Source organism: Trichechus manatus, unplaced genomic scaffold, assembly GCF_000243295.1.
Source record: "Trichechus manatus latirostris isolate Lorelei unplaced genomic scaffold, TriManLat1.0 scaffold00189, whole genome shotgun sequence".
Classification (NCBI taxonomy): domain Eukaryota; kingdom Metazoa; phylum Chordata; class Mammalia; order Sirenia; family Trichechidae; genus Trichechus; species Trichechus manatus.
In genome coordinates, this window is record NW_004444125.1 from 3661450 (window position 1) to 3684653 (window position 23204).

Genomic DNA, 23204 nt, shown 5'->3' on the forward strand with positions numbered 1-23204 from the left:
AGTCTGTCAGACGATTAAGTCTGGTCTTTTTACATGAATTTGAATTCTGTTCTACATTTTTCTCCTGCCTTGTCTGGGACTCTCTGTTGTGTTCCCTGTCAGGGCAGTCACTGGTGGTAGCTGGGCACCATCTAGTTCTTCTGGTCTCCTGCTTGTGGAGTCTCTGGTTCATGTGGTCCTTCAGTCTTTTGGGCTAGTATTTTCCTTGTGTCTTTGGTTTTCTTCATTCTCCTTTGCTCTGAGTGGCATGGGACCAATAGATGTACCTTAGATAGCCACTCAAAAGCTTTTAAGATCCCAGACGCTACTAAACCATAGTGGGGTGTAGAACATTTTCTTTATAAAGTATGTTATGCCAATTGACCTAGATGTCCCCTGAAACTATAGTCTTAGACCCCAGCCCCAGCTACTCTGTCCCTCATAGTATTTGGATGTGTCTAGGAAACTTCTTGCTTTTGCTCTGGTCCAGTTGTGCTGACTTCCCCTTTGTTGTATGTTGTCCTTCCCTTCACCAAAGTTGACCCTTGTCTACTATGTAGTTGGTGATTTCCACTACCCTCCCTCCCCACCCTCGTAACCATCCAAGAATGCTTTTTTCTGCGTTTAAACCTTTTCTTGAGTTCTTATCATAGAGGTCTCATACAATATTTGGAAGACACAAGTTTTTGATGCCACAAATAAAATAAGAGAATGACCAACCTCATAGAAATCCACAAGGCCTATTTTTTAAAAAATTTTTTTATTGTACTTTAGGTGAAGGTGTACAGAACAGACAGCTTCTCATTAAACAGTCAGTACACATATTGTTTTATGACATTGGTTAACAACCCCACTACATGTCAACACTCTTCCTTCTTGATCTTGGAGGACCTTGTTTTTTATTGGTGAAAATATACACAGGCAAAGATACACAGTTTCAGAAATTTCTACATGTACAATTCAGTGACATTGATTACATTTTTCTAGTTGTGCTGCTATTCTCACTATCCTTTTCCAAATTATTCCATCACCATTATTTTCAACTCACTGCCCCCTAGGCTTTCCATCAAACCTTTTGAGTTGCTGTTGTCAATTTGATCTCACATAGATAATTCTTTTTTTTTTTTTTGTACCTTAGAGGAAGGTTTACAGAACAAATAGTTTCTCATTAAACAGTACACATATTGCCTTATGACAATGGGTAACAACCCCACGACATGTCAACACTGTCCCTTCTCAACGTTGGGTTACCTATCACCAGCTTTCTTGTCCCCTCCTGCCTTCTAGTCCTTGTTCCTGGACTGCTGTGCCTCATTAGGCCCATTTTGTTTTATGGGGGTGTCCAATCCCTGACTGAACGGTGAACCTCGGGAGTGACTTCACCACTGAGCTAAAAGGATGTCCCGGGACCGTACTCTCAGGGTTTCTCCAGTCTGTCAGGCCACTAAATCTGGTCTTTTTTGGTGAATTAGAATTTTGTTCTACATCCTTCTCCAGCTCTGTCCAGGACCCTCTATTGTGATCTCAGTCAGAGCAATCAGTGGTGGTAGCCGGGCACCATCTAGCTGTACTGGACTCAGTCTGGTGGAGGCCATTAGCAGTGGTCCATTAATCCTTTGGACTAATGTTTTCCTTGTATCTTGTTCTCTTCATTCTCCCTTGCTTCCGAAGGGGTGAGACCAGTGTAGTATCTTAGATGGCTACTCACAGGCTTTTAAAGACCCAAGATGCTACTCACCAAGGTAGAATGTAGAGCATTGTCTTTTTAAGCTGTGTCATGCCAATTGAGCTAAATGTTCCCTGAGACCATGGTCCCCACAGTCCTCTGCCCAGCAATTTAGTCCCTCATGGAGTTTGGATGTGTCTATGGAGCTTCCATGACCTTTCCTTGTACAAGTTGTGCTGACTTCCCCAGTATTGTGTACTGTTTTACCCTTCACCAAAGTTACCACTTATCTATTGTCTATTTAGTTTCCCCCACCACCCCTCCCATCCCTCGTAACCAACAAAGATTGTTTCTTTTTGTGTGTAAACTTTTATATGAGTTTTTACAGTAGAGGTCTCATACAATATTTGTCCTTTTGTGATTGACTTATTTCACTCAGCATAATATCCTTCAGTTTCATTCATGTTATGAGATGCTTCAAAGATTCATCATTGTTCTTTATCATTGCATAATACTCCACTGTGTGTATGTACCATAGGTTGTTTATCCATTCATCTGTTGATAGGCATCTAGGTTGTTTCCATCTTTTTGATATTGTGAACAGTGCTGCAATGAATATGGGTGTGCATATGTCTATTCGTGTGATGGCTCTTATTTCTCTAGGATATGTTCCTAGGAGTGGGATTGCTGGATCATATGGTATTTCTATTTCTAGCTTTCTAAGGAAGTGCCATATCATTTTCCAAAATGGTTGTATCATTTTGCATTTCCACCAGCAGTGCATAAGAGTTCCGATCTCCCTGCAACCTCTCCAACATTTGTTATTTCCAGTGTCTTTGATTTGTGCCAGTAATGCCAGTGTGAGATGGTATCTCATCGTGGTTTTAATTTGCATTTCTCTAATGGCTAGTGATGGCGAGCATTTCCTCATATGTCTGTTGGCCACTTGCATGTCTTCTTTGGTGAAGTGTCTGTTCATTTCCTTTGCCCATTTTTTAATTGGAATATTTGTTTTTCTGTTGTAAAGGTATTAGATTTTCTTGCAGATTTTAGAGATTAGATCTTTGACTGACTTGTAATGTCCAAAATTTTTTTCCCAGTCTGTAGGTTCTTCTTTTACTCTTTTGATGGGTAAAAGTGTTTAATTTTTAGAAGATCCCAGTAGTCTACCTTATCTTCTGGGGTTTGTATGTTGTTGGTTATGGTTTATATCCGGTTTGCTGTGTATTAGGGCCTCTAGGGTTGATCCTATTTTTTCTTCTATGAACTTTATAATTTTTGGCTTTATATTTAGGTCTTTGATCCATGTTGAATTAGTTTTTGTATATGGTGTGAGGTATGGGTCCTTTTTCATTTTTTTGCAGATGGACATCCAGTTTTGCCAGTATCATTTGTTACAGACTGTCTTTTCCCCACTTGATGGACTTTGGACCCTTGTTGAAAATCAGGTGACCGTAGGTGGATGGATTTACATCTGGGTTCTCAATTCTGTTCCATTGGTCAATGTGTCTGTCATTGTACCAGTACCAGGCTGCTTTGACTACTGTACCTGTATAGTAGTTTCTGAGGTCAGGTAGTGTGAGTCCTACTTTATTCTTCTTCAATAGAGCTTTACTTATCTGGGGCTTCTTCCCTTTCCATATAAAGTTAATGATTAGTTTTTCCACCTCTTTGAAGAATGTTGTTGGTATTTGGATCAGGATTGCATTGTATTTGTAAATTGCTTTGGGTAAAATCATTTTCACAGTGTTGAGTCTACCTATCCATGAGCATGGTATGTTTTTCCATTTATGTAGATCCACAAGGCCTATTTTAAAAGTATCCTCCACCCCTCACCACATATGCGCATACTTCTGACATTTGCCTAGTATATATCATGTCCACCCCACCATTGCCCTGGCAAGTGGACCTCTATAAAAAGAGAAGTAAACTTTTGTTTGTTTAGAGCTTCTGTTCTTTGGATGATACAGATAATATTACTTTCTAGTACTGCCCATGCCTGCTTGTGATGCCCATGAAAGTTGGCATGGTACAGCCAATGCCAAACCTGCTGACAATGGCAATGGTAGGCAATGTGTCATATGCTGGGAATGACCATCGAATAAGTGCGCAATGGTCTGCTCTGTGGCCATTGGGAGCCACCCCTATGAAGTGATGACAAGAGAGGATTTTGGAATGCTCTGACAGCACATTGAAGCTGGGGTTTCTCTGTATAGTATTCCTGTGGTAATTAATCTTTTCAATTAAAAATAACCACCAGCTTCTTGCTGAAGTGACAGGTGATAGGCAATGTTGCTTTTGCTTTCAGAGTAAAAGCCCATCCCCATGACTTGGAGGTAGTGAAAAGGTCAAACTCTGAGTCCAGGATGAATCTCTTGGCAGCTGGGCAGGACCCAAGAGAGAAGGTTATTGCCTGTGAACGGCTGATTATTCTGTGGGTCCCATGAGGATGAGCCATCCAGGCTAGGTCTTGGCACAACTGGGTCACCAGGAACCATGTTAGCCCCTTACTTTGGCAATTGCAGACACTCCTTGACCTGGTCATTGTTCCCAGAGCTAATAGAAGCTTAGGACTGACTTATCCCAATGGAATGCCCATAGACTTAAGTACAAATCAGGTTACATAAAATGAATTCTCACAGAAAAATAGAACTAGCAAAGGGATGGAGCACTAACTTGGTCTCATCAGCATTTCCATGGTTTCATGGGCTCCTCAGCTGCCTATTAGTGTCCTTACAGTAGATGTCAATGTGATACCTCTTCCCTCATCTCTCTTCTCCCCTCCCTTCCTCCTTCTCACTCTTATCTCCTCTCTCCTATTCTCCCCTCCACCCGCTTTGCTCTGGACCCATTGGAGATTGGCAGCTCACAGTTGGGGTCTTCAGCTTCCAGGAGGGGAGTACCTCAGACAGTTAGGACACTCCTCTCTCCAGAATCAGGGCCAGCCCTTGGCAGGGCTCCACAGGGGGCCTTGGTTGATTAATAATCCTCTTTTCCTTGCTGATGCTACAGAGGTGGGAGGCCCTTGCTGCATTCCCGTTATACAAATGGAGACCCTGGGGTCCATGAGAGGATAGGGCCCTACTCAGGTCCAAACTGATGACATATTGCCCTGCTCTGATGGGGTTGTGAGGACACAGCACTTCAAGTTCAAGGAAGTAGTACTTGGGCTAGGAGTTTCCTGCGTATAGGGTCACAACACTCATGCCCTGTGCTGAAGAACTGAGAGTGCATCACACAGGGAAGTTTTAAAAGAATTTTAATATGAGACTGGAAGCTCGGTCCATGTTGGCTTCAAGCTACTCAGAGGATAGAGCCAGCTCCATTGTTGTCTGGGGGTGTAGCTGCCAACCCTGTCCTTAGAGCCACCCCTTCTCCCAATCCACCACACTCAGGTCCTCACCCTGGATCTGGCTGCTTGGGGCTGGGAGGTCACAGTGATCTCTGAAAGAACCATGAGTTCTTGGAACTCAGAGGGGGAGTTTGGGTGCTCTGGTTCCCTGCCTTGGTACTATGGGTCTCCTGGGCCCAGGCCCTTCCTGGTGAGTCCCAGCCTCCCAGGGCCTGGGGTCTTGTCTCTGAACTTGCCTGAGCTGGCTCCTGTTCTAGCTGCCAGCCTTTCTGATACCAAGTGCTGGGCATGAGAGCCATCCTCATGCCTGGATCTTGCCTATTGTCTGTCCACCCAGAGTGGGCATCTCTGTCTCTCAAGCTCCTCAGGTGCAGAGGGCTGAAGTAAGCTAGAGGCTAGAATCAACCAATGTGTCTGAGGTAAAGGACTATTGCTGAGAAACTGACAGGACAGTAACCAAAGAAGAAGAAGCAAGTCCTTTCTTTCCTCTTGCCTTCCAGTCTCCTCCTAGTGCCCATATTGGCAGAACCTTATAGGAACCAGCTGACAAAAGATTCCTAGGTGGTGCAAACGGTTAATGCTAGGCTCCTAACTGAAAGGTTTGAGTCCATCCAGGGGTGCCTCGGAAGAAAATCCTGGAGATCTACCTCTGAAAAATCAGTCATTGAAAACCCTGTGGAGCACAGTTCTACTCTGATGCACATGGGGTCACCATGAGTCTGAATCGACTCGATGGCAATTGGTTTAGCCCCAGAGGCACAAAGCAAAGTAGGGAACTGTTGGTTTGGAGCCGATACACGATAACTTAACGACTAGCACAATGCCTCCCACCTTTCCTTGCTTGGCAAACTCTTGACCATCCTCCAAGTTTTAGGCTCAGGGGTTGTTTCCTCCAGGCAGCTTTTGCTAGATCAAATGTCCCACTGTGGTTTCCCACAGAACCCTGCACACACTTCTATCTAGCACAGACCACCTTACAGCAAAATAATCTCTTAACATGTATGCCTCCCTTACTTGGTTGGGAGCTTCTGGAGAACAGGGACTTTATCTATAATTTTTTTTTTTTTGTAATTTTCAGGGCCTACCACATAGCTCAATAAGTCTTTGTTAAACTATAGCTCCTGAAGTTGTAGGCTGTCTCTGAAAGAAACTTGGAGGGTAAGTGAGGAGCTATGGTTTTGCTCTAGGTTCTCTCTCAAACTGGAGTTCTTGAACTGGAGTTCCCAGGTGCTGCCAGTTTTTTACCCTGACAATAATGATTGACACTTACTGAGCACCTGGCGGGTACCAGGCACTATTCTTCACACTTTACATGCATTAACTCATTTCATATTCACAAATTTATGATTTTTATATGTATTTTACAGATAAAACAACTGAGGCAAGGAAAGGTTAAGTAACTTGCCCAGCGTCACACAGTTAGAAAGTGGTAGCACCAGAATTTGAATCCAGGCAGTCTGGGTTCCTGAGCCTGTGCCCTTAACCACGATGCTATTCTGCCTAAGGACAATGGGAATTAAGAAAACGTAGCCAACTTACAGTACTAATGCCAATAATGACAACAACACTCTTGATAATCTATTCCTCCATAGTGGACACCTTTTCTTTTGTTTGCCCAGCATAACATTCCCTTCCCTCTAGGGAATAATATCTCTTCTCTTTTAGGGAAATAAGCCTCCCACCTCTCTCAGTTTGTACTTCTAAAAGAGGCTGTTAAGTATAGTATCCTATGTCCCTGATCCCAGGGGTGGGCATATGACCCAAGTTGGGCCAGTCAAAGCCTTCTCTGGGATTTTTCAAATTGGTACTAATAAATGAGGGGAGCTCCTCTTGGGAGGTGAAGTGAAGCTGGGAAATGTTCCAGGCTTGTAGGAGGGACAAGACTGACAGAGGAAGAAGCTGACTTGCAGAAAGATGCAGAGACGAGGAGAGCACCTCCTCTCCCTGCCCTGTGGTTTGATACCCTGGGCCAGTAATTCCTCCTTCTGCCTTGTTGGCCAGTTTATGTCTGGCTTCTCACACTTGTGACTAGAAGAGTCCTAACTAATGTCAGCTTAAGAGTTTACAAAACCCTTTCACAGGTGATTGATGCTTATACTAGCCTGGTGAGGCAGGCAGGTTAAGTATCAATGGAAACTGAGGCTTAAAGCAGTTGAATGACTTGCCAATTAGCAGGTCAGTGGCAGAGCTGGCAAAGGAGCCAGTGGTTTGCCCCTCTGGCCAGGGTTCTTTCTACTCTTTTGCCTATGGAGAGGGCTCCTCCATGAGCACTACCAAAAAAAAAAAAAAAAAAAAAAAAAGCAAGCCCAATGCCGTCAAGTCAATTCTGACCCATAGTGATCCTATAGGACAGACTAGAACTGCCCCATAGGGTTTCCAAGGAGTGGCTGGTAGATTTCGAACTGCCGACCTTTTGGTTATCAGCCTGACGTCTTAACCACTGAGCCACGAGGTCTCCTCCCTGAGCACTAAAGGCCCCTAAGCTTTGGCCTCCACTCATTCCTCTAGCCAGCTTGACTTTGGTGTATGGGGGATCCCAGTGCAAGAGATGACAGTTCCTCCTGCCCCACACTTTCCACCACCATGGTGCTCACAGGGCCATGTAGGTCAGAAAGGTGCCTGGGACCAGACAGAGGACAGCTGCCAAGAGTGCCTACACATAGCATAAGCAGCTGTGAGACCACACAGGACAAGCTGTGTGTCCAGGGCTGTGGAGTCCAGCCACCCAGCACCTTACCGGCTCCTGTGTACCTTGAGGGCCTGTAAGGAAGCACCTCTTCCTGCCAAATCAGATTTGGGGCTCTCTCTGTCTGGCCTGGGCCCCAGCATGGGGAGGGGAAATGGGTGTTGGGGCCATCTCCAGTCCGGGGGCTGGAAAACCTGAGGCACCTCTGGGTTATGAACTTGGGGATTCTGGGCTGAAGGATGCTGGGTGGCGGGCTGTCAAACACCAGTACCAGCTCCTGTTCTGAATGGTATTTTAGAAACTTCTTGGCCCTGGCTAGGAGAGCAGTACCTCTGGCTGGAAGCAATTTCCTGTTTACCGTTGTGAGGGGACATTCTTCTGTGGTCAGTGTGAGGTGTGACATCTGTCACCCTACCCTCACACCCCCACAGGCCTATTCATATCCCCCACATGATCGAAGGTTCAAAGGCTGTGCTCTCTCCAGCCAGGGGGAGAGACCTGTTCCTCTCTTGTTGACTGGGCTGAAAGTAGTCTTTCTAATAAGAGCAGCACTAGCCTGCTCCATCTGTACAGCCTACCTAATGCCCTCTCACATGCCTGTGACTTTGGTGGCATCGCATTTCACAGAGAAAGAAGCTAGGGTTGCTGAATTTGGCAAAAGTAAAATAAAGTGAGAAGATGCCTTGTTGAATATGAGTTTCAGATAAACAACAAACAATTTTTTTGTGTGTATAAGCATGTCCTTTATTTTAGCTGCCAACCCTAACAGAAGCTCAAGCCCAAGGAAGTGAAGTAAGCCGTCTAGACCCTGTGATTGGTTAGTGAGGATTTCAGCCACTCAGCCAAGGACTCTCCACCCCCGCTGCAGGCAAACAGGCTGAGCTTGGTCACTGCCGGTGGCAGCATCTCTCCTGCTGTGATTTCTGCCCCGTGATCATAGGTGCTCCCTCTAGGTTGTGATGACGGTGGTGGAAGGGGGCAAAATGATTTAACCAAGCCACAAAAGGATGCAGATACTTTAAAACTTGGTTAAAGACCAGCAGCATCATAATCACGTTGGAGCTTGTTAGAAATGCAAATATTCTGGGCCCTACCTCAGATCTCCTGGATCAGAAACTCTGGAGTGGGGCCCAGCAATCTGAGTTTTAACAAGCCCTCCAGGTGATTCTGATGCTCCTAAAAGTGGAGAACTTCAGCTCTAAAAGTGAAAACTGGAGTCAAAGAGGGAACTTGAAGCACTTGACTGAGTTCTTCCATTTCTACTGGGTTTTTCTTGGGTTTCATTGAGCACACAATTCTGTTTGATTATTCTATAAGTGGGTCCCAAACATATGGGCTTCTAAATAGCCTGGATTGGGGAAAAGGCAATGGGAAATGAGGGTTGTGGCAGTCTCTCAGGATTTCCCAGATCACACCGTCTCTTCCATGTGCTAAGGGTTGACCTTGGTTTAGTCAGGCAACTTTTTGAGATTGATACATTCCTCTAGTAATCCAGGTTGGGATTGGCTTTGAATTTGCTGGGGCATCCACCACCATGCTCTACTGCACTCTGCCCAATCATCCTGTTTTTAAAAAGATTTTATCTCCTAGTCTGAGCACCTGGTGTTCTTGCTGGTTTTATCTCACACTCTGGAGTATTTCTGAGCAAGACTCTTCACCTCTCTGAGCTTCAGTTTCACATTTTTAAGACAAGGAGCTTAAGCCTTGCTTCACAGGGAAGTTGTAAGATAGAAAAAGACTGTGTTTAGCAACCTTCCGAGGGCTGAGCACATGGTGGAAGGGTGTTAAAATGCCATGCTCACTCCCTTCTGGTGGCCACTTACATTTGGGCATCATGTGTCACCAGAGGGTGGGAAAGGTTGGTTGGGCTGTGCCAGGCTCATACACTGGATATCACGAAAGGGCTCTGTAGCAGGTGCTGGCTACAGCACAAGCATGTCTGCCACTTGGGCCCTGTGATCCAGTAGACCCTATGGTGTTGGAGGTATCAGTGATGGGAAAAGATGTCATGTGGAAATGCCAGGCCTGGTAGGAGAATCACAATGCACACCCTTGGGGTTCCGAAGGAAAGCCATGCCAATTGCAGAGGGGAACCACGTGCCATTTGAAAAACAACTCCTGGCATGCTTCTGGGCCCTAGAACACCTGCGCATGGGACATCAAGTGACCATGCAGCTGAAACTGCCCATCATGAACTGAGTCCTGTCAGAACCACTAAGTCACAAGGCTGAGCAGGCCCAGAAACAATCCACAGTAACATGGAAGAGGCACATTTGGGACTGAGCATGAACAGGACCAGTAGTTACAATGAAGTGACAGGAGCAGGTACCCCAGAAACCCCAGGGCATCTATCAAGGATGCGTCAGTGCCTCTCCCTCAGCTCATGCCTATGGCTGTATGGAAGATTCTGAATGACCAGCTAAAGGAGGAGAAAAAGCCCAAGCTTGGCTTATGGGTAGGTTTACTTGTTATGTGGGTGTAAACTGAAAATGGATGGCAACTGCAGTACTGCCTCAAAATTACAACAGAGCGTAGAGCACAATTGTGTGTCATTCATTCATTCTCTCATTTTACACATTAACTTCATCCATTCATCCCTCTCCTTATAAAGCATCTGTGGTTTAAACCTGATCCTTGCCTGCCCCCTCCAGTAGGACCTGGTGCTTATTTAAGCCTCTCTGCCACACATCTCCAGTACTTAACTCTAGGCAAGACCCTTGCCATCAGCAATTTTTTTTTTATATATTATACCTTCTTTTTATTTTTTACTTTATTGTTATAGTTTAAGTGAAAGTTTACATTTCAAGTTAGTCTCTTATACAAAAATTTATACACACATTGTTATGTGACCCTAATTGCTCTCCCTATGCTGTGACAGCACACTCCTCCTTTCCACTCCTGATTTCCCATGTCCATTCAGCCAGCTCCTAACTCTCTCTGCCTTCTCATCTCACCTCCAGACAGAAGCTGCCCGATTATTCTCATTTATCTACTTGAGGTAAGAAGCACACTCTTCACGAGTATCATTTTATGTTCCACAGTCCAGTCCAATCTTTGTCTGAAGGGTTGGCCTTGGAAATTGTTTTAGTTCTGGGCTGATAGAGAATCCAGGAGCCATGCTTTCCGGGGTTCCTCCAGTCTCAGTCAGACCATTAAGTCTGGTCTTTTTACTAGAATTTGAGTTCTGCACCCCATCTTTCTCCTGCTCCAACAGGGACTCTCTGTTGTGTTCCCTGTCAGGGCGGTCATTGGTGGTAGCCGGGCACCATCTAGTTCTTCTGGTCTCAGGCTGATGAAGTCTCTGGTTTATGTGGCCCTTTCTGTCTCTTGGCTAATACTTTCCTTGTGTCTTTGGTGTTCTTCATTTTCCTTTACTCCAGGTGGTTGGGACCAACTGATGCATCTTAGATAGCTGCTTACAAGCTTTTAAGACCTCAGATGCTGCTCACCAAAGTAGGATGCAGAAGATTTTCTTAATAAACTTTGTTATGCCAATTGACCTAGATGTCCCCTGAAAGCATGGTCCCCAGATCCCTAACCCTGCTACTCTGTCCCTCGAAGTGTTTGATTGTGTTCAGGAAACTTCTTAGCTTTGGTATAGTCCAGTTGTGCTGACTTCCTCTGTAGTGTGGGCTGTCCTTCCCTTCACCTAAGATAATTCTTGTCTACTATCTAGTTAGTGAATAAACCTCACCCTCCCTCCCCACCCTCTGACCATCAAAGAATGTTTTCTTCTGTGTTTAAACCTTTTCTTGAGTTCGTATAATAGCGGTCTTAAACAATATTTATTCTTCTGTGACTGACTAAACTCACTCAGCATAATGCCCTCCAGATTCCTCCATGTTGTAAGATGTTTCACGGCTTCATCATTGTTCTTTATCGTTGCATAGTATTCCATTGTGTGGATATACCATAATTTGTTTATCCATTCGTTCGTTGATGGGGACCTAGGTTGTTTCCATCTTTTTGCTATTGTGAACAGTGCTGCAGTGAACATGGGTGTGCATATATTTACTTGTGTGATGGCTCTTATTCCTCTAGTATATATTCCAAGGAGTGGGATTGCTGGATCCTATGGTACTTGTATTTCTAGCTTTTTAAGGAAGCACCAAATCGATTTCCAAAGTAGTTGTACCATGCCATCAGCACTTAAAAATGCTTAAGTCTTTGTCATCTTTTTAAAAAAAACAAAACTTGACTCCACCACCCAAGCCCCCCACCCCGCACTCCAGTATCTATTGCCCCATCTCTCTCCTCTTTACAGGTAAACTTCTTAAAATAATTGACACCAGCCATCTCAATTTTCTCACTTCCCTAGTACTCCTCAACCCATCTCCTCCACTCTGGCCTTGGCCCCTGTTACTCCACCTCACTGGCCCTTGCCTGCCTCCCTCTGCCATGCCTCCCTTCTCTCCAAATGATCCAAAAGATCAAAATGATCTTCTCAATAGCCTTCTATCTTCTTTCCCTGTAACAATTTTTGTTTCTTGGGTCCACCACCCACACAGCAATCAGGATGATCCTTTAAGAGCATAACTCTGTGTATCTCAGAGACTTAAACATATTTCTATTGCTCTGAGGACACACCAAAATCCTTTTCCCAGTCTACATGGCCCTGTGTGATCTGGCCTTGTCTGCTTTCCAGATTCATCTGGTACTACTCTCTCGTTTGCTTTCTCTATTTCTCAGTTCCTCAAACATACAGGCCTCTTCCCTTTATAGGATCTTGATGTTTCTTGATGTTCCTAGTACACAATGTTTCTTCTGCCTGCAGTGTTCCTTCAGATCACCCTTCCCCACTCCCTTAGCCTGGTTAATTCCTACTTAGTCTTCAAAATATAACTCACATGTCTTCCTCAAGCACCAAGTCAGGGTCCCCAGTTACATTTTTCTTTTCACATGCCTTACTTTTCCTGTGGCACTCAATACCATTGTCATTAAAGCTTTAACTGTATAATTAACTGTTAAATGCCTGTCTCCTTTCCATAGAATGAAAGCTTCAAGATAGTAGGAACCATACCTGTTTTATTCACTGCTGTATCCCCAACACCTAGCACAATGCACTGTACCCACTAGGTGCTTAAAAACTAGTCATGGAAAGAGTTAATTCAGAAAGGTTGAAGATAGATTCCTTACTGGACTTTCAGATAAAGAGAAGAATGAGCAGTTATCAGTAATTATTAAACCCTGTCCCTCTGTGAACCATCTTCTGGTCAAGAAGTTCACGTTGATGAGCATTATGTCATCCAGTCCTATTTTGCAAGTTGCACAAAAGACTGTAGCTAAAATCTCAAAGGAGAATATTAAATTTCCATCTCTGCCCAAATTTCTCAATCATGGGATATTGTTTTCAAGGATGATTAAAGCAATTCATCCCATGCTCCTATGTGATGGGATTTTGCTACCTCTCCAACAAGAGGTGGCATCAATTTGCCCTCCCCTTAAATCTGGACCTGCTTTGTGACTTGCTTTGGTCAATACAATTTGGCAGAAGTGATGTTGTGTGAGTTCTAGGCCCTGCCCTTAAGAGTCCTTACAGTGCCTGCTTCCATTCCCTGGAGGGCTGCCCTTAGGCCACCATGTAAGGAAGCGGGCTTAGTCTGTCAGAGGATGAGAGGCCAGCGGGGGAGAATCAAGCTGACCCAGCTGACAGCCAGCACCAGCTTCCAGACTTGAGAGTGAGGCCCTCAGCCGACCCTCCAGCTGAAACTGGTCATAGGAGTGAACCCAGGAGAAACAGCAGAGGAAGTGCACCGCCAAGCCACAGAATTGGTAGGGTAATAAATCTTTGCTGGGGTGACTTGTTACCCAGGAAAGGCTGACTGAATCATCAGTCCTGATGTCTGCATGATAATCCCATTTCCTCTTCTCTAAACAGTCATGCCCTCCCTCCTGACTCTTATCATCACACTCAGGGTGACTCATCAGAACCCTCCCAATTGACACTATTTCTAACTGTAAATCCAACAGACAAAACCCGACAAGATAAATGACTCACAGCAGATCCTATACATATGACTTCGACCCAGCCTAGATGTGAGGGTGCTGTCAGGGAACACATTGTTGCTGAAAGGTGGCTACATTTGCTCATCTCCTAGGGGAGGCAAAGCCACTGTGCACATTTCATGTTTCCTTGGCTGCAATTTCTAAACTTCAATGCAATCCAGGATTTTGTCATGAAAATCTCCTTCCTATGGATGGTGCAGTTACTGTGCCTGACTGCTAAACGAAATGTTGGCGGTTCAAGCTTACCCGCAGGTGCCTCAGAAGAAAGGCCTGGTGATGTACTTCTGAAAAATCAGCCATTGAAAACCCTACGGAGCACAGTTCCACTCTAACACACATGAGGTTACCATGAGTTGGGGTTGACTCGATGGCAACGAGTTTTAGGACACAGGTATTTATCCTAGAAACTCTTCCCCATGTGCACACATTGGCCTATCCAATTGCAGCATTGTTCACTGCTGCATTGTCTGCATCAGAAAAAACTTGGAAACAGCCTAAATGCCCAAAACAGGAGGCTGGATAAACATTTACAAAATGGAATGCTACACAGGTAAAATGAATGAACAAGAGCTACATGCAGAAGCGTGGCTAAATCTCAAAAAACATATCATTGAGTAAAAGCAGCAAGTTGCAGAAGTTACAGAGTATGAGACTATTCATGTAAATGCTAAAAACATGCATAACAACACCATATATTCTTTTGAATGCACTCATAGATAGTAAATGTATAAACATATGCACAGGGATGTTAAACAGTATATTCAGGGAAGGGAGGCTTGGGATACAACTGGGGAGAAATACACAAGAGTTTCATATGTGCCTAAAATGATTTGAAATATGAGGGTAAGTCAAAAAGTATTGCTACTAGGGTTCCAGTTCCTACATGCACGGGTTGATTCTAAACAAAACATGTTTAAACATGTCTCTGCAATCAGTGGATGGATGGCCGCAGACAAGTTGTCTCAGTAACACACTTGTCTTAGTCTCCTTAGGGTGCCTTCAAAAGAAAGGATACTTTTTGTGCCATGGCAAAAAACGATTTTGAGGTCAGGGCTAATATCAAATTTTTAACAAAACTCAAGTGGACATCTTCCCAAATCACTGAAGCTTTGCAACAAGCTTATGGGAATGCTGCCCCACATAAAACAACAGTTTTTAAATGGATCAGGCATTGTGAGGAAGGTCAGGAAGAGCTGAAAGATGAGCTAAGAGAGGAAAGATTGCTCAGGAGGTTATGGCAACTGTTTAGATTTTCTCAAAGGACACAGGACGACCACGGGGACTTATTATGAAGAAGTTTTAAGAAAATTGAAAATTGCACCAGTGAGAAAAAGGCCAGGAAATTTACGCCAAGGAATTTTTTTCCATCAAGCCAATGCACCTACTCATTCTTCGAGGGTAGCAAGGGTTTGGTGGGAAACCTTACCCCATCCACTCTACAGCCCTGATCTTGCCCCTTCAGACTTCTTTTTGCTCCCCAAACTCAAAGAACATTGAAAAGGAACACGATTTGAGTCCCTCCAGGCTGCCAAAATTGTTGTTTTGACGTGGTGTAAAAAAGAGCCCTGAATTCTTCAGGGAAGGGTTACAGAGATGGAAACACTGCCTTCAGAAGTATATAGACCTAGACAGAGCATATGTTGAGAAACAATAGCTTCACATTTTGCTGTTTTTGTTTAATAAAGGCTTCTATGATTTCGTAGCAATGCTTTTTGACTTACCCTCGTAAACACAGGAAGTTGAAAGATTGACAAATCTGGGTGGCAGAGATTATTCTCTATTTTTTTCTTATGCTTGAGTTATTATATAATAGAAAAGTAAAAAATTCCCCCTTCCCTCTTCTTACTGGCCAGATATACCTTTTCTACAGTCTGATGTCTTCAACATTGCCTTGCAGGGACACTTCTGCCACCTGGGGTAAAGTAATCTAATGTAAAGAAGTCTGTGGGTGCTTAGTTTTATTTTGTGACAACAGAGCTTGAAGTCAAGGAGAGTTTGAGAGAGAAAGGGAAGAAGTTGCCTGCAGGGAGTGCTGTGTTCATAGTATGGGCTCAGTAAATAATTACTGAGGGAGCGCATGACTGTAGCAGGACTTCCTGCACCAACTGTTTGATGTTAGTTTAAGAGTTAACACTCTACCATGCCCGTCTGCCTCCTAACAGCCATCACAGTCACTGGATTTAAGCTACAAGGACAAACCTTGGTGACGACATCAGGAAGTGTCCACTTATACAGATGGTGCCTGATTAGAGAAGCCTGGGAGGCTAATGATAAGCCCGTACACAGGCCTATTTCAGGAAGGGAGTGGGTGGTTCATTGAAGAGGCGATGGAGGATTAGGGGGCAATTTGGGAAACATACTTCAAGGAAGAGATGAACAAAATGATATTCACAACCCAAGGGTTCTGGAGTCACTCTGTGTGTCAACTAGGCAATAAGCGAAAGACCATCCATCTGGAGGAGCCTAGAAATAGCATTGGTAATAACAAGAGGGAGGTGGTGCTTTCCACCAGAACAGATTGTTCGTGAGACATTGCTTTCACCATTTACTGGCTATGCAACCCTAGGCAAGCTGTTTAAACTCTCTGATCTCTACTTCCTCATCTCTAAGTTGTGGATCTAATAATGAAAACCAGTTGCCATCGTGTTGCCACTGACTCATGGTGACCTCACTGTGTCAGAGTAGAACTGTGCTCCACAGGGTTTTCAAAAGCTGACTTTTCAGAAGTAGATTCCCAGGCCCTTCTTCCAAGGCACTTCTGGGTGGACTCAAACCTCCAACCTTTCATTTAGCAGCCAAGCACATTAACTGCACCCTTCAGGGACTCCTACTTATTTGTACAGAGGCCTATATTCATATGCAGATATGGAGGATGTTTATTGCAGTGTTATCTGTGGTAGTGAAAAATTTATAACATCAAAAAAGCAGGCTACAGAACAATGAAGTACGATTTCATTATTATAAAAATAGTATTTGCTAGGATATTAATAGGAAAAATATCTGGAAGAATATCTTTGAAACCCTTAACAATTGTTATTTTGCTAATGGACTTCCACTTCCTATTTTCTCTATTTCTATAATGTTTATTTTTTTTGAAGTATGTGTTGCTTTTGTAATTAGGAAGATAAAAATAAATGGCCCTATAAATCATTTCTGTATTTATTAACCAGTAACCAGTTGTCATCTAGTTGACTCCAACCCATGGTGACCACACGTGTTAGAGTACAACGGTGCTCCATAGGGTTTTCAATGGTTGATTTTTTTCTGAAGTAGATCACCAGGTCTTTCTTCTGAGACACCTCTAGGTGGACTCAAACTTCCTTCCTTTCTTTAGCAAGAGAATGTGTTAACTGCTTGTAGTACAAAGCTGGGCTGCCTTGGGTTCAAGCTCAGCCCTGTGTAGCATCCAGAAGACACATAAATTCAACTCAAAAAAACCTTGAAAAGAAATGTAAATATGTATATAAGTCTTCCAAAGAGGTGGCAAAACCCACAGCAAAAATTCTTTAAACCTCTTTTTTACCCAGCTAGCTCCCCATAGCCCTGTCTTCAAGCAGCTGCTCCCCAAAATCTCTTTTCTCTTTTTTCCAAATCTCCATGCTGGTCTGGGCTCTTCTCTCTGTCAGGCCCACTTCTGTCTTGACCCCCCCACTCTGGCCTTCTGAACCATTAGCTTGCCTCTGGGAAGAGCTACAGCTCCCTTTAAAATGTAAATCAACTTAGACTTTAGGTTCCTTTCAGTTCTTCTCTCTAGCAATGATCACAACAAAAGGGCCATGGTCCGGCAGGCAAACCCGGCACCCCATCTGGAAAAAGGGAGAGGGGAAGGTTGCTACTGAAGAAGGCTCTGAATATTGATATATTCTGTTCCTGTTATAATAGCATCTTCTTTAGGACTATTGTGAGGATCAGACGAGATAATGCATGTCAAGAACTTAACGGTAACTAACACGTAAGTCCCCAAATTGTTAGTTATTATTCCTATCGTTATAATCATCTTTAGTATTGTTATTCCTAGGGACTTGATTTTCTTTGAACTCCAAGAACATCAGTCGAAAGTTTAAAGGAAGTTCTAAATCCACTTGTGGTCAAGAGGTTGTAGAGCATTCCCCATTTGGGACTAGCCACCATCTCCTATGCTAACTGTGATCAAGGACATGTGCTGTAGCAGGGCTTCCAATCAGTTCATTCCGGTTTGAACCTCTGCTGAGAATTTGCATTTCCACCCCAGATATGTTGAATCAGAGCCTACATTTTAACAAGATTCCCTGGTGATTTTTAAGTAAGATAAATTTTGAGAACAACCACTGTACTAGTGGTTCTCGGAATTGGCCCCTTAACCAGCATCATTAGCATTACCTGGGAACTTGTTAGAAATGTAAATTCTCAGCAAGGGTTCAAAGACCTGGCTGTGGTTGGTTGGTGGAGATGTAAGGAGACTGTTGGGCCACCTTCTAATGATTCTGCAGAGCCCACTAAAGGGCCTTTCCTTTCCCTAGATATCCCTTGCATGCTGGCCAGGATGCAAGGGTGCCCACATTCTCTCTGCTCCATGTGGAGCCTCTTGAGCAGTTCAGCAAATCCACCTGTGTTACCTTGGTGGCAGCACCTCATTAGAGGAGACTTGTCATGCATCCGACTATCCTATAGTACCAGTAGATCCGAGGTGACAGTGGTGAGACCACCCTTGGAGTATGGTATCCTGTCCTCAGTAATGTGCCTTAAGAGAGGTGTCTTAGTTTCCTAGAGCTGCTGTAACAAAAGTACACCAGGTGGGTGGCATTAAGGAACAAATTAATTTTCTCATAGTACTAAGGGCTAGAATTTCAAATTCAAGGTGCCAGTTCTAGGGAAAGGTTCGTTTTTTTTTTTTTTTCTTTTTTTTTTGTCTCTTTCGACTTCTAGAAGCTGTCAGCAACCCTTGGCATTCCTGGGTCTGTAGATGCAACAGCCATGGACTTTGTACAGAATCTTTCCTCTCTGAGTCTATTATGGGTTGAATTGTGTCCTCCCCCCCTTCAAATATATGAAAGTCCTACCCCTGTACCTGTAAATATGATCTTGTTTGGAAATAGGGGTTTTCTTTTGTTATGATAATGAGGTCCTACTACAGTAGGGTGGATCCTAAACCTAATCACTTCTGAGTGGTGTCTTATAAAAAGAGCAGAATAGACACAAGCACACACACAGGGAGAAGACAGATGTCATGTGAGAACCTGTTTACATGCAAGGAATGTGAAGGATTGCCACCAGACACCAGAAACCAAGAGAAAGGCCCACAGAAGGAATCAATACACCCAACACCCCGACTTGGACTTCTAGTTTCCAGAACTGTAAGAAAATGAATTCCTATTCTTTAAAGGCACCCACTCATGGTATTTTGTGTTACATTGTTGTTGTTGTTAGGTGTCGTCAAGTCAGTTCCAACTCATAGTGACCCGATGTACAACAGAATGAAACACTGCCCGGTCCTGTGTCATCCTCACAATCGTTAATGTTTGAGCCCATTGTTGCGGCCACGGTGTCAATCCATCTCGTCGAGGGTCTTCCTCTTTTTCGTTGACCCTGTACTTTATCAAGCATGATGTCCTTCTCCAGGGACTAGTCCCTCCTGATAACATGTCCAAAGTACGTGAGATGAAGTCTCGCCACCTTGGCTTCCAAGGAGCACTCTGGCTGTATTTCTTCTAAGACAGACTTGTTCGTTCTTCTGGAAGGCCATGGACTAGTCAATATTCTTCACCAACACCATAAATCTTCAGTCTTCCTTATTCGTTGTCCAGCTTTTACATGTATATGAGGTCACTAAAAATATCATGACTTGGGTCAGGCATACCTTAGTCCTCAAAGTGACATCTTTGCTTTTTAACACTTTAAAGAGGACTTTTGCAGCAGATTTGCCTGATGCACTACATCCTTTGATTTCCTGACCACTGCTTGCATGGGGTTGATTGTGGATCCAAGTAAAATGAAATCCTTGATGATGTCAATCTTTTCTCCATTTATCATGATGATGCTTATTGGTCCAATTGTGAGGATTTTTGTTCTCTTTATGTTGAGGTGCAATCCATACTGAAGGCTATAGTCTCTGATTTTCATCAGTAAGTGCTTCAAGTTCTCTTTGCTCTCAGCAAGCAAGGTTGTGTCATCTGCATATTGCAGGTTGTTAATGAGTCTTCACCAATCCTGATGCCACATTCTTCTTCATATAGTCCAGCTTCTCTGGTTATTTGCTCAGCATACAGATTGAATAAGTATGGTGAAAGGATGCAACCCTGATGCACATCTGTCTTGATTTTAAACCATGTAGTATCCCCCTGCTCTGTTCGAATGACTGCCTCTTGGTCTATGTACAGATTCCTCATGAGCACAATTAAGTGTTCTGGAATTCCCAATCTTCGCAATGTTATCCATAATTTGTTATGAGCCACACAGTCTAATGCCTTTGCATAGTCAATAAAACACAGGTAAACATCTTTCTGGTATTCTCTGTCTTCAGCCAAGATCCATCTGATATCAGCAATGATATCCCTGGTTCCACATCCTCTTCTTAATCTGGCTTGAATTTCTGGCAGTTCCCTGTTGATGTACTGCTGCAATCACTTTTGAATGATCTTCAGCAAAATTCTACTTGTATGGGATATTAATGATATTGTTTGATAATTTCCAAATTCTACTGGATCACTTTCTTTGGAATGGGCACAAATATGGATCTCTTCCAGTCGGTTGTCCAGGTAGATGTCTTCCAAATTTCTTGGCATAGACGAATGAGCACCTCCAGAGCTGCATCCATCTGTTGAAACATCTCAACTGGTATTCGGTCAATTCCTGGAGCCTTGTTTTTTTGGCCAATGCCTCCAATGCAGCTTGGACTTCTTTCTTCAATACCATCGGTTCTTGATCATATGTTGCCTCCTGAAATGGTTGAATGTCAACCAATTCTTTTTGATACAATGACTCTGTATATTTCTTCCAACTGCTTTTGATGCTTCCTACGTCATTCAATGTTTTGCCATAAAAAACAAAACAAAAAACACCCGATGCTGTCGAGTCAATTCCGACTCATAGTGACCCTATAGGACAGAGTAGAACTGCCCCATAGGGTTTACAAGGAGCAGCTGGTGGATTTGAACTGCCACGCTTTTGGTTAGCAGCCTGAGCTCTTAACCACTGTACCACAGAATCCTTCAAAATTGCAACTTGAGGCTTGAATTTTTTCTTCCGTTCTTTCAGCTTGAGAAATGCTGAGGGTGTCCTTCCCTTTTGGTTTTCTAACTCCAGGTCTTTGCACATTTCATTATAATATTTTACTTTGTCTTCTCGAGCTGCCCTTTGAAATCTTCTGTTCAGGTCCTTTACTTCCTTATTTCTGCCATTTGCTTTATCTACTCTACGTTGAAGAGCAAGTTTCAGTCTCTTGTGACATCCAGTTTGGACTTTTCTTTCTTTCCTGTCCTTTTAATGACTTTTTCCTTTCTTCATGTATGATGTCCTTGATGTCTTCTCACAACTCATCTGGTCTTCCGCCATTAGTGTTCAATGCATCAAATCTATTCTTGAGATGGTCTCCAAATTCAAGTGGGATATACTGAAGGTCATATTTTGGCTCTCATGGACTTGTTTTAATTTTCTTCAGTTTCAACTTGAGCTTATTTATGAGCAATTGATGGCTTGTTCTGCAGCTGGCACCTGGCCTTGTTCTGACTGGTGATATTGAGTTTCTCCATCGTCTTTTCCACAGATGTAGTAGATTTGATACCTATGTTTTCCATGCAGTGAGGTTCACGTGTATAGTAGCCATTTATGTTATTGAAAAAAGGTATTTGCAATGAAGAAGTTGTTGGTCTTGTAAAACTCTATCATTCGATCTCTGGCGTCGTTTCTATCACCAAGGCCATATTTTCCAACTACTAATCCCTCTACTTCATTTCCAACTTTCACATTCCAATCACCAGTAATTATCAATGCATCTTGATTGCATGTTTGATCAATTTCAGACTGCAGAAATTGGTAAAAAAAATCTTCAATTTCTTCATCTTTGGCCTTAGTGGTTGGTGTGTAAATTTGAATAATAGTCGTATTAACTTGCCTTCCTTGTAGGCATGGATATTATCCTGTCACTGACAGCATTGTACTTCAGGATAGATCTTAAAATGTTCTTTTTGATGATGAATGTGATGCCATTCCTCTTTAATCTGTCATTCCCAGCATAGTAGACCGTATGATTGTCTGATTCAAAATGGCCAATACCAGTCCATTTCAGCTCACTGATGCCTAGGATATTGATCTTTGTGCGTTCCATTCATTTTTGATGACTTCCAACTTTCCTAGATTCGTACTTTGTACATTCCACATTCCGATTATTAATGGATGTTTGCAGCTGTTTCTTCTCATTTTGAGTCTTGCAACATCAGCAAAGGAAGGTCCTGAAAGCTTGACTCCATCCACCTCATTAAGGTGGACTCTATTTTGAGGAGGCAGCTCTTCTCCAGTTGTATTTTCAGTGGCTTCCAACCTGAGGGGCTCATCTTCCAGCACCATATCAGACAATGTTCTGCTGCTATTCATAAAGTTTTCACTGGCCAATTTTTTTCAGAAGCAGACTGCCAAGTCCTTCTTCCTATTCTATCTTAGTCTGAAATCTGTCCACTGAAACCTGTCCACTAAGGGTGACCCTGCTGGTATGTGAAATACCAGTGGCAAAGCTTCCAGTATCACAACAACAACACACAAGCCACCACAGTATGACACGTCTGTCAGTTTGTTACAATAAACGAAACAACCAAACCCACTGCCGTTGAGTCGATTCTGACTCAAAGTGACCCTATGAGGCAGAGTAGAACTGCCCCATAGAATTTCCAAGGAGCACCTGGTGGATTCGAACTGCCAACCTTTCGGTTAGCAGACGTAGCTCTTAACCACTACACCATCAGAGTTTCCTTTGTTACACTAGAACTAGGTAATTACAACAGTGTCTGTCTCTCTGTGTCTGTTTTCCCTTTTTATATGACGCTACTCAGAAGGAATTAGGTTTAGAACCCACCCTACTACCATGTGGTCTCATTAACATAACAGAAGAAAGCCCCCGTTTCCAAACAGGGTTATATTTATAGGTACAAGGGTTAGGACTTCATCATAACTTTTTGTGGGACACCATTCAATCCATAGCAAGAGGCATGGGCAAACTGCTGTGTGTTCAGAGGATGGTGACAATGGCCAAGGAGTATGCAGCCAGGCCCTGCAGAGATCAGTTACAGGGACCAGAATGGATCAGTTACAGGGACCAGAATGGATTAGCCTGGATAAGAGAAGACTTGAGAAGGGAGCCATTTCCCAAGAATTGAAGGGTTTTCCTTGGATGAGGGAGCAGACTTCTATGTCATCCCAGGAAGAGAACTAAAACCCTGATGGAGCTTCAGGATGGGTTCTCTCTCCATCAGCGCAGTCTAACAGGCTAACAGGGAGTGTGCAGGTGTCTTAGGCTGGGTTCTCTAGAGAAGCAAAACCAGTAAAGT